Below are 14,994 nucleotides of genomic sequence, written 5' to 3' on the forward strand. Positions count from 1 at the left end.
ACCTTTTAGAATATGCAAGTTGTGTTTTCAAGCTAATATGCAGGTTACAAGCACACTTTGGCCCGACATAAAATCACAGAAATTATCAGAGCACCGATTCAGGCTCAGACGGACCAAAAGTGTTGCAAGAACTCAATTCAAACAAGTCAAGACAGGCCAACCCCAGCGTAGATCAGACAAAGAGGCCCAAGACAGCCCACCAGAAGAAGTTGGGAGCGGTTGGTGGCCCGGGCAGGCCGACCGACCTACCTGGTCGGCCGACCTAGCCCGTGGGCCCCACCGCCTCAACCAGGGCACGTGGCGCTTCCCCATTGGTCCCCTACGTCGGTTGTGCTGGCTTCACCCCGTGGCTCCCTGCTATAAATACAAGGGGGGTGGAGAATAGGACACACACACCACACACCACTCACCTCTCCTCTCTTGCATTCCTTGCATAGTCTTTAGGCTTAGTGGAGTTTAGGAGAAGTCTAGGAGTTATCGAGTCGCCGGTGTTGCTCTAGAGTCTGGTATGGGTTTATCTTTAGCTCTCTTTTGTAATATTCGGTTGTTTGTAAAAGAATTAGACTATGGTTACCGATATCTGCTTGAAGTATATTCTGAGTTATCGAGTATATGCTTCTTGTCATGGTTGCGTTATTATTCAATGCTTGCATTGCATGATCGCCCTGTGCTGGAGATGGTTAGTATTTTGTTCTTAGAACTCTATCAACTGCTCTAGTATTCGTATGATTGCTCTAGTGTGATGTCTGTCCATCCGGAGGGTGGGGGCTCCACGCGGGACACTAGAGTATCCCTTACAAGTGTAGACATGGTGTCTAGATTAGCTAAGTGTTGCTGGATGTCAACTATACCCATGGTTTGTAGAGGTAACCGGCAGGTGGTGATAGCCCTGTCCGAGCCTTTTAGTAATCCTCCACATTCGGTATGGGGGGTAGGAGGTACATAAAGTCGCCGGGGTGTACGGGCTCCTCCCGTCGCTTCGATAGCGATCTCCCTGTTGTGTAGTTTAATCTCTGATGAGCTAACCAATGAGAAAGTGTAGATATAGCTAGCCTAGCACAGGTGACTCGAGCTCTGACTTTTACCTTGCTCCCGGCCTAAGGCATCTTTTATCTTTCTTTCATCTTTATTTTATTTATTTATCCAAGAAGGTAGTTTGTGTGTGTGTCACACTACCTCCTACCATGTTATTATCTTACCCCTGTTTATGCATGAGAATATCCAATCTAGATAGAGTTCACCCACTAATCTATATATTCTCTCACTCACCGCCTTCCGTGTGGAAATATAAATGAAACCCCGGTATACTCCTGGGTAAAATGCTACTGCGGTATTCCATGCGCTTGCGGATTCATTCATGGTTCATGAAATACTGCCACCCCAAATTGGCGTCTGCGGACGTCATCACTGGTGACGTTGGTAGGCGCCAACAAGCATTTTTGGCGCCGTTGCCGGGGAAGGCACAGAGTGAAATATATAGATAAAAGTTGTGAACAAAATCGAAATTGGTATTCGCTTGCTAAACAGGCTAACTTGGCTTTGTTTTTTTGTCTTTGTTGATATGAAAACAGGGTAGTGTATGACCGGTTTCGATCTACCGCAAAACTTTCATTCCGATCCAGAGTCACTTTTGAGGAGGACGCGAGCTCGTCTCGTATCACCTCGGAGATCACTCTCGGCAGTCGATCCGGTCATCGCATCATCATCAGCTCCTAGAGCTATGGCCTAGAAGACACTCCGTGATTACTCTGCTCCGTCTGCTAATCAAGTCCCTACTGGGCCCGAGGTTAACACCGGAGGAGAAAATTTCGAGATCAAGACGGGTCTCATTACGATGGTGCAGGCCAGTCCATTCTGTGGCAAGGCCAATGAGGATGCCAGCGCTCATCTCTAGCAGTTCCTGGAGCTCTGCAGTACTTTTTTTTATCAAGGGTGTATCACAAGATGCTATCCGGCTCCGTCTGTTTCTGTTCTCTCTATTAGGGAGAGCGAAGCAATGGTTTTATGCTAACAAGGCTGTTGTGGATACTTGGGACAAATGTGCCAAGGCATTCCTCTCGAAGTTCTTCCCGACGGGCAAAACCAATGCTCTTCGTGATCGGATTTCGAACTTCCAGCAGGCGTCAAATGAGTCAATTCCGGAGGCTTGGGAGAGGCTTCAGGAGTACATTCTAGCGTGTCCGCACCATGGAATGGATAATTGGCTCATTCTACAGAACTTCTACAACGGGTTGACACAGTCATCCCGTGATCATGTGGATGCCGCTGCGGGTGGAGCTTTCTTCTCGCTAACCACTGAAAGAGCTACATCATTGATCGAGAAGATGGTTTCCAACCAAGGTTGGAGCGATGATCGCCTCCAACCGCGCCAGCGAGGTATGCACTCCGTTAAGGAGGACGACATGCTCGCTATGAAGTTTGATCTCCTCCTCAAGAAATTTGAGGATTATTCCCAAGATAAGGCTCAATTGCAAACACTTCAAGCCTTGGAGACTCGCATGACGTGCGAGGTCTGCGGGAATGTTGGACATTCGGACGATAATTGCCCAGAAACCCAAGAAGAAGCTCTATTCCTCAATGGCAGCAATGGGTTTCATCCACAAGGAGGTCAGGGGTGGAATCAACCATGCCCATACTACCAAGGAGGTAATGGGAATTTGAATTTTTTCGGTCCTAACCAGCCTACCTTGAGAGATCTTGTCTACGGCCAAGCAAAGATCAATGAGTCCCTTTAGAAGAAGTTGACCGTTATAGACAAATCTATGGAGACTATCCATGTCAAGATGGACGGATTCTCCACGGCTATGAAGAACCAGCTGAGTTTCAATAAGGCGCTAGAAACTCAATTGGCTCAATTAGCTGCTGCTACACCTGCTGCTGAACTAGGGAAGATTCCAGGGCAACCCGAATCAACTCTAGAGAGCGTAAATGTCATCAATGCTATGTGGAAAGAGTCACTTAGCAGGACACCCCTCAGCTATACAGAAAATCTCACACGCCCAAGAAGAGGTGCGTGGGGGCGAGTTAGCGGCCACAATAAGAGAAGATCCCGAAACCCCAGTGATTAGTTGCTCAATCTTTGACTATGAATTTGATCACGCCCTTTGTGACCTTGGAGCCAGCGTCAACATCATGCCCAAGGTAACTTTCGAGAAGCTAGGCTATCCATAAATTTCTCCTACCACTATGTGTGTTCAGCTGGCGGATTCCACGATAAGATATTCTCAAGGAGTTGTGGAAAGATTAATGGTAAAGGTCAAGAATACCTACATATTAGTGGACTTTGTAGTCCTTGATATGGAAGGAGATCTTGGGATTCCGCTCATACTTGGGCGACCATTCCTCAAGGATACAAACGCCAGAATTGATGTGGGGACAGGAAGAATCAACCTCCATATCATGGGAAAGACCATGAAATTCAAGTTCCAGAACAAAAGGGAGGTATTCCTGATTCATGAGAATAGTGAGAAACATGGGCTATGGACAGAGCCAGGTTGGGATGATAAAGATTATCATCCCCCTTCCAAGCCAGCTTGGGAGGATTGGGAAATTCATACTCCACCAACCGAGCCAGTGGAAGACGACCAGAAGATCCCTGACTTCATCACCAACATAGTATGGGAAGATCTGGAAATTGCCTATCCTGCATCCGAGGATCCTGTTCCTGAGCCGCCTGTAAGGATCGATGGACCAAGAGGGGGGGTGAATTGGGCCTTTTTCAAATTCTAAAGCAAGGTAAAGCAACCTTAACCTATGCAATACTAGTAGGGCACCAATTCACCAACCGGATAACTAAGCTACCTACACAAGCTAAAAGAGATAAAAACAAAGTAAAGCCTAGCAAGGTAGAGCTAAGTTATGATCTCTAAGTCAAGCTCATAAGTAAATTGCATGAAAGAAAATGCTTGAATAAAGAGAGTGGACAAGAGACGACCGGATTTTTTTCCCGTGGTGTCGATGTGTTGGCACACACCCCTAGTCCACGTTGTGACACTCACTAAGAGTCTTGTCACCTCCCATGTCACCGAGACTTGGGCGCTCACTAAGAGTCTCCGTTCACCATCCCGGCGTGGTGGAGCTCAAGCCACGTACAATCTTCTTCTCCGGGCTCCCACAATCCTTGGCAAGCTCCGCGAGAAAACACCTCGATCACCAAGATCGCCTAGGTGATGCCAATCACCAAGAGTAACAAGCTAAGGCCTTCACTTGAGCAAGAACCGATCACCAAGAGCGGATGCACACTAGCTTCTCTCTACTCAAGTCCTTAATCTTGCTTCTTGATTGATTGAATGCACAAGTATGTGAATGATGAAGCTCAAGGTGGCTCTTGACTATGGTATGAGTGTTGGGATGTTGCCTGGTGTCAAGAGTGGGTGAAATGACCCATTGGAGGGGTATATATAGGCAGCTCACACAAATAGAGCCGTTGGAGAAAAGCTGCCAGAAAACTGCGTAGCGCCGGTTAATCCGACGTACCCCCCATTGTCATCGTCGGTTTGACCGGTGAATGTAAACTGCCTCTTCTGAAAACTAGCCGTTACAACTGGGGCAGATTAACCGACGTAGCATCGGTTTAACCGGTGAGTGTAGTTGTCCACTGAACCACTGAAAAACCAAGTCTCTGGACAACTGCACCGACGTTAACTCAAACCTATCGTCGGTTTAACCGGTGAGTACAACTTTTAAATTCCTCTGAAAAACCATCTCACTGGTCAATTGCACCGACGTCTTGATTCAAACAGCGTCGGTTAATCCGGTGAATAGAACTTGAATTTCCCTGGAAAAACCAACTCTGGACCAATGCACCGACGTTAAATTCAAACACGTCGGTTTAACCGGTGTATTGAATTTGTCCAGACTCTGCTGACTTCGTTTAACCGACGTATAGAAAATTGAGAGCGTCGGTTAAACCGGTGTATAGACTTTTTCTGATTTTGTCTTTTCTGATTTGAGTCTTGAGTGAAATCCAAATATTCTTGAGATATAGTTTGAGAACCACTTATTTGAACTTCTAGAAACCTGAGTGACCATAGTGTGCATCCATTTTCAAATGACCATGTCCATGCTCAAGTTACTAAGCCTTAACCCCTCTTAATAGTGCGATCACTACAAAACTATAAAACCTATACTAACCTAAGTGTCCTTCTCAACCTTGTGACACTTAGGACTAGAAAGATCCTTAGCCTTGACATATATATAAGTTGAAAACCGAGATCGCCTTTTAGAATAACCGAAATTGAGGGGCCTCTTTTGACATATGACCAAATGAGCGATAATGATCTTTTAAGCTGCACAAACTCATTAGTCACAATAATGGTTGTCATTAATCACCGAAACATACCTTGAGGGCCTAGATGCTTACAATCTCCCCCTTTTTGGTGATTGATGACAACACAAACATAAAAAAACGAGAGAGCGAGAAAGATAAAGCAGGATAAACACAAGCAAACTCGAAAAGAAGGACCAAAGAGCTCAAAGGCTCAAACGAAATCCATAGATATGTCTCAAAGAACGGCATACTCAAGCGACAAATGTACATATCCATGAATTAACACCAAATGTGATACAAAGAAACAAAGTCCTGATAACTACGAGCTCTCTCTAGCTCTATCCTCCCCCTAACTCTGGTGCTCCCCCTAACACCTCTCCCCCTTTGGCATCAAAGCACCAAAAGGCGAGCTACGGGTCGTGCTGTCGTGGTACGGCGACGAAGCGGTCCGGGTCGTCGTCGTCGGACGGAGAACTCTCACCCTCGGTGACAGACGGAAGCTGCTGGTCTGGGTCTGAGCTCACTGGGGGAGTAACTGTCGTGGAGGCTCTCGTGCTGGCACTGCCTGGTAGAGGATCCGTAGAAGTCGTAACCGGGTCAGCAGAAGAAGTATCAATCTCTGAAGAGGTGACTGCTGAGGCTGCCGGCTGCGTCGACTGTAGAAGCAGGGACTCCTCTACTGCTCCTCCCCCTGAAGGTGCTGCCTGAAGTGAGAAGGGGAGGGCGACCGACTGAACCGCTGGCGGTGAGTCCTGAAAGAGTGTGGTCGCCGGCAGTGGTGAAAAGAGCGGACGTCCGGCAGACCCAAAGAGTGCTGACATCGAGAACGTGGTCTCCGGTGTCGCTGAGGTAGCTGGAGCTGCAGTAGGAGCTGGAGGAGGAGGAGCTGGTGTGACGGCAAGCTGAGGTGCTCCAACACCCTGAAGGCCTGACTGTCCTGGCTGCTGCGGGGCGAGTCCGGTGTGAGAGTAAAGCTGTGAGATCATCCCGAACATCGCCATCATCCCCTGCTGCATCTGCTGAAACTGAGCGTCTGTCCTCTGTGAAACTCTGTCGATAAGCCCGACAAAACGCTCCTCGGTCGCAGCCCGCTCTCGGGCGGCCTCTCTCTGTATAGCAGCAATCTGGGCCTCATGGGCTCTCCTGGCCTCCTCCTGAGCAAGCCTGTCCTCTCTCTGCTGGGTCACGAGCTGCTGTAGTAGTGAAGTGAGCTCGGACGGCTGAGTCACCTGAGACTCAGAGACTGTAGCAGCTGCTGAAGTCGGAGGTGCTGGCTGTCCTGAACCTCCTGCCTCGTGATCGTGACTGGCTGGGGCAGCTGAAGGAAAGTACTCAACGTCGTCGGAGGAGTCTGACTCAAGCTCAGACCAGTGAATCTCATCATCTCCCCCGGGAAGCTGTGCCTCTGCTGCTAGGAGTGCCTCATCCTCCTCTGCCACTCGTGCCTGAACCTCCGGTGACAGTCGAGCCATCGCTGCTCTATCTGCGTGTCTGCCCCTCCTCCTGTCCTGTGGAGCTGTGGGTCGGTAGACAGGGAACCTGGGAGCCTCGTCGTGACGGTAAGGAGCACTGATGGGTGACTCTGCTGGCACTATCATAGAGCATATGTAACTGATCCAGTGCGCATAGGGAAACTGTCGCACCACACCCATCCCATCAGTGATCACATCCTCGATCTCAGCCAAAATAAAGTCAACTATGTCAAAGGGCTCGTGAGTGAGGATGTGTAGAAGCAGGAGCTGCTGCAGTCCCGTAAACCCCTCTGGGTAGCCACTCCTCGGTAGCAAAGTCCTCCGGAGGGCCATGTGTACTGCGTAAGCCTCTGGGGTCAGCAAGCTCGGCACTCTGGCGTAAGAGGCTGGGAACGGCTGGCGGAAGCACTGAGTGATCGCCTCGTGAGAAGGAGCAATCCCGCCAACCATCGCCCTGCGGGGTGGATCTGAGTCCCCGTAAACCCTCTCGTGCAGCGAGACGTCGACCAGGTCAACTCCAAGAATACCAGCAATGGTCGCCCTCGACAAACCAAAGTCCTGCCCTCCAAACATGAAGTGTACAGCTCTGCGCTCGGGGGCTATCCAAGCTGTAGCGTAGAACACTCTGACCCAGTCCTCGATATAACGGTTCTGCTCCATCTCTAGCAGTCTAGGCAGACCTCTGAAGTGAGCAAAGTGTGCTCTCACATCCGCTCCCCCTGCGGCTGTCCTCAGTGAGACCCAGTCAAGAACCCTGTGCTGAAAGATCCGGTGGCCCCGCCTCTGGTAGGTCTCGTAGAAACTGGCCTGTAGCAAAGTCCAGAACCTCCTGTCGACTCTGCTATCTCGGGTCACCGGGAACCAGACTTCCTCGTCAACACTCCACCTGAGTCTCTTGACCTTGGCCGCATTGGCTCGGGTCAAGTTCTGGAGCAGCACACCTGGCTCCAGACGCACAACAGTGTCCATACGGAACACTGCGCGCTCGGCCTCTAGGGCCTCGGCTCTACGAGCTGCTGCTGCTGCAGCAGCTGTGGACCTGCGAGGCTCCTGTGGCTGGTGACCTCCTCGCGTCCTCGGTCCAGTGCGACGCTCGGTCGCTGGTGAAGTCTCTGCTGCTGGGGATGTCTGCCGAGTGCGGCCAGACCGTCGTAGAGTCGGTGACTCCTGTGTGCTCTGCCCCTGAGACTGCTCGGACTGCTCTGCCTCTGAATCTGAATCTGCAGCTGTATCTGACTGATCTGACTCTGCTGCTGCTGCTGTCGCGGCTCTGGTGGCCCTGGCACCTCTCACTCTGCCCATGCCCCTGCCTCTGCCTCTGCCTCTGGGGTCCTCCCTGATCTGGAACGGACGAGCGCGGCCTGATGCCTGCTCCTCGGCGGCCTTGGCCACCATCTCGGCCCTCTCGGCCTCCTTCTCTGCACGAGTCCGCTTGCGAGCGGGCTTCTCGACCACAACTTCCTTCCCTTTCCTCTTCTCGCGACCCATCTCGACTGACGGTGTGCGAAACACGAACGCGGCGCGAAAAAGGCAGCTCAGGCAAATCGTCGAGCACCTGGCGAGCTTCTGATCGGGTGCTGCTGCGGCGTGGCTGCGGCTGCGGCGTGGAGGCGTGGAGCACGGCGGCGCCCGGCAGTGGCGGCGTGGAGCGGCGGCGGCGGCGGCTACGCGCGCAGGCGGCGGCGCAGGCGCGCACGGGCGGCGCTGGGCGAGCGCGAGGGCGCGGCGGCGGCGACTTCGACGTGCAGGCGAGCGGCGGCGCGGATGGCGCACGGCGGCGCGTGGGCTGGGGCGGAGCGGCGACGGTGGTCTTGCAGGCGAGCAGCGGCGCGGATGGCGCGCGGCGCGGAGGGAAGGCGGCGACGCGAGAGGAGCGAGTCGGGCGGCGGCAGCGTGAAGGAGTCGAGCGAAACAGAGGCCGGTCAGCGCGGGCAAGAGACATATATGACAGGTGGGCCCGCGATTTTTCTTAACGCCGGTCGATCCGACGCCTAGGGTTTGAGCGCCGGTTGATTGCGTCGGTGTAGTTCACCCGAGACTCTACCAGATCTGTTTTTGAACGCCGGTTGAACCGATGCTGTCAAAAGTGACCTCGTCGGTTGATTGATCAAAACACCGGTTGATTGCTAGGTCTGATTTGCATTTATGATCACCGGTTGATCCGATGATGTGACTTTTGTATACGCCGGTTGAACGCCTGAAACTTGACTGAGCTGAGACAAACTTTAGTAACGCCGGTTGAACCGATGATGATGCTCCATTGAACGTCGGTTTAACCGGTGAAGCCAAAAACCCCACACTCAGCTCACTCTTCTATGCTAAGTCCAATAAACTTATAAAATTCAAATAAACTCAAGTTAATGGACTTGCATAGGCGACTTTACCCCTCAAAATAAATAGGATAGCACACTTGCTTAAATAAATTTCTTTTCAAACACAAGGAAAAGCCGCAAGAGAGACAAAACGCCAAATAAAAATGTATGAGCCATGTCATAGGAGTATTGAAGATAGAAAGCTTCAAACTCATCATGACATTGCTCACTAGGCAATAACGCACCTAACACTTTGCTCTTTTCACTTTTCATGAATTAAGATCTTGTATATGAAAACAAGTCTCATTTTCATCAAGTGATCTCCTTTGTGACCCTTACGCATGCAATGATAATGCAAGCTACAACCACATGCGAAAGTATAGTAAACATGAAGTGCACATCTATATGACAAGAAATGCATAACAAGAAATTAAGATCTACTTGTCAAGTTTGAACCCACGGGAAGCTTCTTCATGATGAGCCTTTCTACAAGCCTAGAGGAAAACAAGTGGACCACCACCTCTAGCTAAACCCTTGCTCATCACTATCTTACCATGGTTAGACAAGTGTCCTATATGTATGCATTTTTCTATATGACATGGCAACTTACATGACGTTTGCCGCATCTAACACATTGAGCTCATTTCTTAGCCTAACAAAGGTACTCTCGTCTAAAGGTTTTGTGAATATATCCGCCAATTGCTCCTCGGATCTCACACCTTGAAGGGAAATGTCCCCCTTGGCTTCGTGATCACGCAAGAAGTGATGGCGAATATCAATGTGCTTTGTGCGAGAGTGTTGAACTGGATTCTTGGCAATTTTTACGGCACTTTCATTGTCACAAAGGAGTGGGATCCTATCTAGTTTCACACCAAAGTCCAAAAGGGTTTGCTTCATATATAGGATTTGGGCACAACATGCACCGGCCGCTATATATTCCGCTTCCGCGGTGGACAAAGCCACGGAATTTTGCTTCTTACTCGACCAAGAAACTAGAGAACGCCCAAGCAAGTGGCAACCCCCGGAGGTACTCTTGCGATCCACACGGCTTCCGGCAAAATCCGAATCCGAGTATCCCAAGAGATCTAAACTAGCGCCTTTGGGGTACCACAAGCCTATGCTAGGAGTGTGCTTGAGATACCGAAGGATCCTATTCACAGCCGAAAGGTGTGACTCCTTTGGGTTAGCTTGAAAGCGGGCACACAAGCACACACTAAACATTATATCGGGCCTAGATGCGGTAAGGTAAAGCAAAGACCCCATCATAGAACGATAGAGGGATTGATCAATCGGTTTACCGTCCACATCCAAGTCGAGATGCCCATTTGTTGCCATGGGTGTCTTGATTGGCTTGCACTCATCCATCTTGAACTTCTTCAAGATATCTTTGGTATACTTTTCTTGATGGATGAATGTCCCTTCCTTCATTTGTTTGACTTGAAAACCAAGGAAGAAGGTCAATTCGCCAATCATGGACATCTCGAATTCCCTAGACATCATGGTAGCAAACTCATGGCTTAGCAAATCATTAGTTGAGCCAAAGATAATATCGTCAACATAAATTTGACAAATAAAAAGATCCCCGTTGACGTCTTTTGTGAACAACGTGGTGTCCACCCTCCCGATCTTGAAGCCTTGCATGATTAGGAAGTCACGAAGCCTCTCATACCAAGCCCTTGGAGCTTGTTTGAGCCCATAGAGTGCCTTGTGCAACCTATAAACATGGTTAGGATTCCTCGGATCTTCAAACCCGGGAGGTTGCTCAACATAAACAAGTTCGTTAATAACACCATTTAAGAATGCACTTTTCACATCCATTTGATACAACTTAATGTTATGATGTGAAGAGTAAGCAAGAAGGATGCGGATAGCTTCAAGTCTTGCAACCGGAGCAAAAGTTTCACCAAAATCCAAACCTTCGACTTGAGAAAACCCTTTTGCCACAAGTCTTGCTTTGTTGCGTACCACCACCCCATGTTCATCTTGCTTGTTCCGAAAGACCCACTTGGTGCCGATGATGTTCTTGTCTTTTGGAGGAGCTTCGAGAACCCAAACTTCATTGTGGGTGAAGTTGTTCAATTCTTCTTGCATAGCCATCACCCAATCCGAGTCCTCAAGCGCTTCCTCTATGCTAGTGGGTTCAATACAAGAAACAAACGAGTGATATTCGCAAAATGAAGCATGTTTAGAGCGAGTTCTTACTCCCTTTGATGGACTACCAATGATTTGACCAATTGGATGATCCTTGGAGATGCGACCATGCTTCACTAGCGGTACTTGCGTGGATGCTTGTTGGGGTGGATCATGGGTGACTTGTGCTTGTGGTGGAACGTTTTGCTCTTCTTGTTCTTGGACTTGGGGTGTTGGCGTTGGCACATCTTCTTGAGGTTGTGTATCATCTTTTTCTTGATCTTCATCCACTTGAGGCGCCGTGGAGGTGCTTGGTGTAGATGAGGAAGGTCCTCCCCCTTGATCATTGTCTTCATGCACCTCTTCCGGCTTGATATCCCCAATGGACATCTTCTTCAAAGCTTCATCGATCTCCTCATCACCTACATTTTCATAGCCAACAACCTCCTCTTGGGAGCCATTAGATTCATCAAACTCCACATCACATGTTTCTTCAACTAACCCGGAGGTTTGATTGAATACTCTATATGCTTTGGAGTTTGATGCATAACCAAGAAAGAAACCTTCATCACATCTACTTTCAAACTTACCGAGCCTTTTCTTCTTATAGATGAAGCATTTGCAACCAAAGACTCGAAAGTATGATATATTTGGTTTCTTCCCGGTGATGAGCTCATATGGAGTTTTCTTGAGGAGTCGGTGAGGATATACTCGGTTGGATGCATGACACGCCGTGTTGATTGCTTCCGCCCAAAACTTCTCGGACGTGCCATAATCATCCAACATTGCTCTAGCTAGGGTGATGAGAGTCTTGTTCTTTCTTTCCACCACTCCATTTTGTTGAGGCGTGTAGGTGGCGGAAAACTCATGCTTGATGCCCTCTTCATCGCACCATTCTTCAATCTTCATGTTCTTGAACTCGGTGCCGTTGTCACTCCGGATCTTCACAATTGGGGAGTTGTACTCCCTTTGAGCTCTTCTTGCAAATGTCTTGAAGAGTTCCGGAGTTTCACCCTTATCGCCTAGAAACATAACCCAAGTGTAACGTGAAAAATCATCAACAATTACTAGGCAATAGAGGTTACCACCAATGCTCTTGTATGTAGTTGGACCAAAGAGATCCATGTGAAGTAGCTCGAGCGGCTTGGAGGTAGACAACATTGTCTTGATGGGATGATGTGTTGCAACTTGCTTCCCGGCTTGACATGCTTTACATAGCTTGTTCTTGTCAAAGGTGACGTCCTTCAAGCCGGTGATCATCCCTCTCTTGTGGGCTTTCTTGAGGTTGCTCATGCCAATATGAGCAATTCTTCTATGCCAAAGCCACCCAAGAGAAGACTTGGTGAAGAGGCATGTCATGGTACTTGTTTGCTTTGAAGAGAAATCCACCAAGTAAATGTTGCCATGCCTAAACCCCGTGAATACCAATGACTTGTCTTTTTCATGAGTTACTACAACACCATTCTTGTCAAAGGCACACGTTAGTCCAAGATCACACAATTGAGCAATTGAAATAAGATTAAAACTAAGTGCTTCTACAAACAAAACATTAGAAATAGATAAATCTTTAGAAATTGCTATTCTACCCAAACCTAAAACTTTTCCCCTTGAGTTATCACCATAGGTGACGTGTTCATGATCGCCGGGGTCTTCAAGGGAGGTGAACATGCTATCATTGCCGGTCATGTGTTGAGAGCAACCGCTATCAAGTACCCAATGTTTTCCACCGGCTTTGTAGTTCACCTACACACATGAGAATTCACTTTTGAGTTTTAGGAACCCAAACAAGCTTTGGGCCTTGCACATGTGTGACAAGAGCTTTTGGGACCCAAAGTTGCTTGGGGAGCTTCTTCTTTGACTCCTTAGTGAGTTTGCCAATGAATTTGGCCTTCACCTTGCCCTTCACTTTACTCAAGAGAAAATGGTTATTTTCAAACATTGAAGAGTAATTCTTGGGTAATTTAGGAAGAGGACGTGATGGTAAAGTGCACTCCCTAGTGTGGTGCCCGGTGACTTGGCAATGTTGGCAATATGATCCAACTTCCTTGATGAAGCTAATCTTGATCTCCGGAGAAGGAGTAGTGCCTTGATTTGGCTCCGAAAATGAACCAAGACCTCTCTTGCCATAGTCACGTGCATTGTTGAAGAGAATTTCCTTGTGGATGTATTCTCCTCTTGAGAGCTTCTCCACACTACTCTTGAGGCTTGCAACTTGATCCATCAATTCTTTTTCCCTAGAAGGTGCAAGCTCGGGCAAAGCATTAGTAGCATTTGCATTAATGAGTAGGTCATCACATGAAGTAGAAGCATTGACCTTCTCAATAGTTTCATGAGCAAAGTTCTCAAGACTTGGGTCAATTGCTTCATAGGCAAATTCAAGTTCTTGATACTTGTGAGCCAACTCCCTATGCTCTTGTTTAAGCTTTTTGTGGCTCTCTTCAACTTGCTTAGCAAGTACAAGTGACTCATTGTGCTTTTTGAGCAAGTCATTGTACTTGCCAAGCAAATCGGAGTGGGCAAGCTCTAACTTTGCACGAGTGCTCTCAAGAATCTTGACTTTGCCCTTTTCCCTCTTGATGACGGATGTATACTCATTAATGAGGTTAGCAAACTCATTAGGGTCAAGCTCATCATCACTATCATCTTCACTCTCACATACCTTAGAGTTACCTTTGGCCATGAGGCACATTGGAGGTGGAGGTAGTGATGGTTCTTCATTTGTGAGGGCGATAGTGACTATGTCTTCTTCATCACTTGATTCTTCGCTTGATGAGACATCGGTCACCCACTCTTGCTTTTCCACCAAGAAGCTTCTCTTGGTGTTGCCCCTTTTCTTTGGGAAGAGCTTGGTCTTTTTGTCATGACTCTTCTTCTTCTCAAGCTTCTTGTTCTTGTTTATCTTCTCATCTTCTTCATCATCGCTTGAATCATGGCGATGTTTGCCTTTGTTATCCTTCTTTCTCTTGTCCGGCTTGGGGCAATCGGGAGAGATGTGTCCTTTTTCCCCACAATTGTAGCATGTTTTGTACTTGACATCTTCCCTATACCGGAACATCCTTCTTTTGGGGTCAAAGTTGTAACCCTTCTTTTTTATCTTGTCGCTCAAGCGTGTGAACTTTCTCATCATGAGAGCAAGTTCCCCATCTTCTTCATTATCGGATGAGCTTTCATGATGATCTTCTTCTTCATTGCTTGAGCTAGATTCTTGCTTGATCATCTTGAGCTTGCGGTGCTTGTTGACCTTGGTTTTGAGAGCAATTGATTTGCTTGTTGTTGGCTCTTCTGTCATACCAAGGATACTCATTTCATGAGCGTGAATTTCGCCCACAAGCTCTCCCACTTCCATTGTATCAAGATTCTCCTTTTGAAGCATAGCATTGATAATGTTGTACTTGGGCTTCGGAAGGAGCATGAGAATCTTGCGGTTGATGGAGCCACTGTCAATTTTGGAAACTTCAAGAGCATTAATGTCCTTGACAATGACATTCAAGCGGGAATACATATCATTGCAATTTTCATGAGCAAACATTTTAAAAGAATCATATTTAGCTCTAAACAAGTGATATTTTTGTTCACGGACTTTTGTGGAGCCTTCATGAATTTCAATTAGCTCTTTCCATATATCACTTGCTAAGTCCATGCCATTTACTCTAGCAAAGACTTCCTCACTAATGGCTTCGAAAATTGCATTTCTAGCCTTTGCATTCCATTTTAATTGCTCGGCGGTGGGAGTTCCGGTGAATCCGGTCTTAGTGGCCAACCACACTTCGGGGGCAATCGCATCAAGGTATGCGGCCATGCGAACTTTCCA

General features: G+C 48.1%; 1 non-coding gene across 1 annotated transcript; it reads right to left on the minus strand.

The window, feature by feature from the left end:
* Positions 1 to 2,087: 2,087 nt before the first annotated feature.
* Positions 2,088 to 2,194, minus strand: LOC120671685. Its single transcript, XR_005673783.1, has one exon. It is a non-coding gene; the product is annotated as a small nucleolar RNA R71 (small nucleolar RNA).
* Positions 2,195 to 14,994: the final 12,800 nt, after the last annotated feature.

The sequence above is a fragment of the Panicum virgatum genome, chromosome 4N (genome assembly GCF_016808335.1).
Source record: "Panicum virgatum strain AP13 chromosome 4N, P.virgatum_v5, whole genome shotgun sequence".
Lineage (NCBI taxonomy): Eukaryota > Viridiplantae > Streptophyta > Magnoliopsida > Poales > Poaceae > Panicum > Panicum virgatum.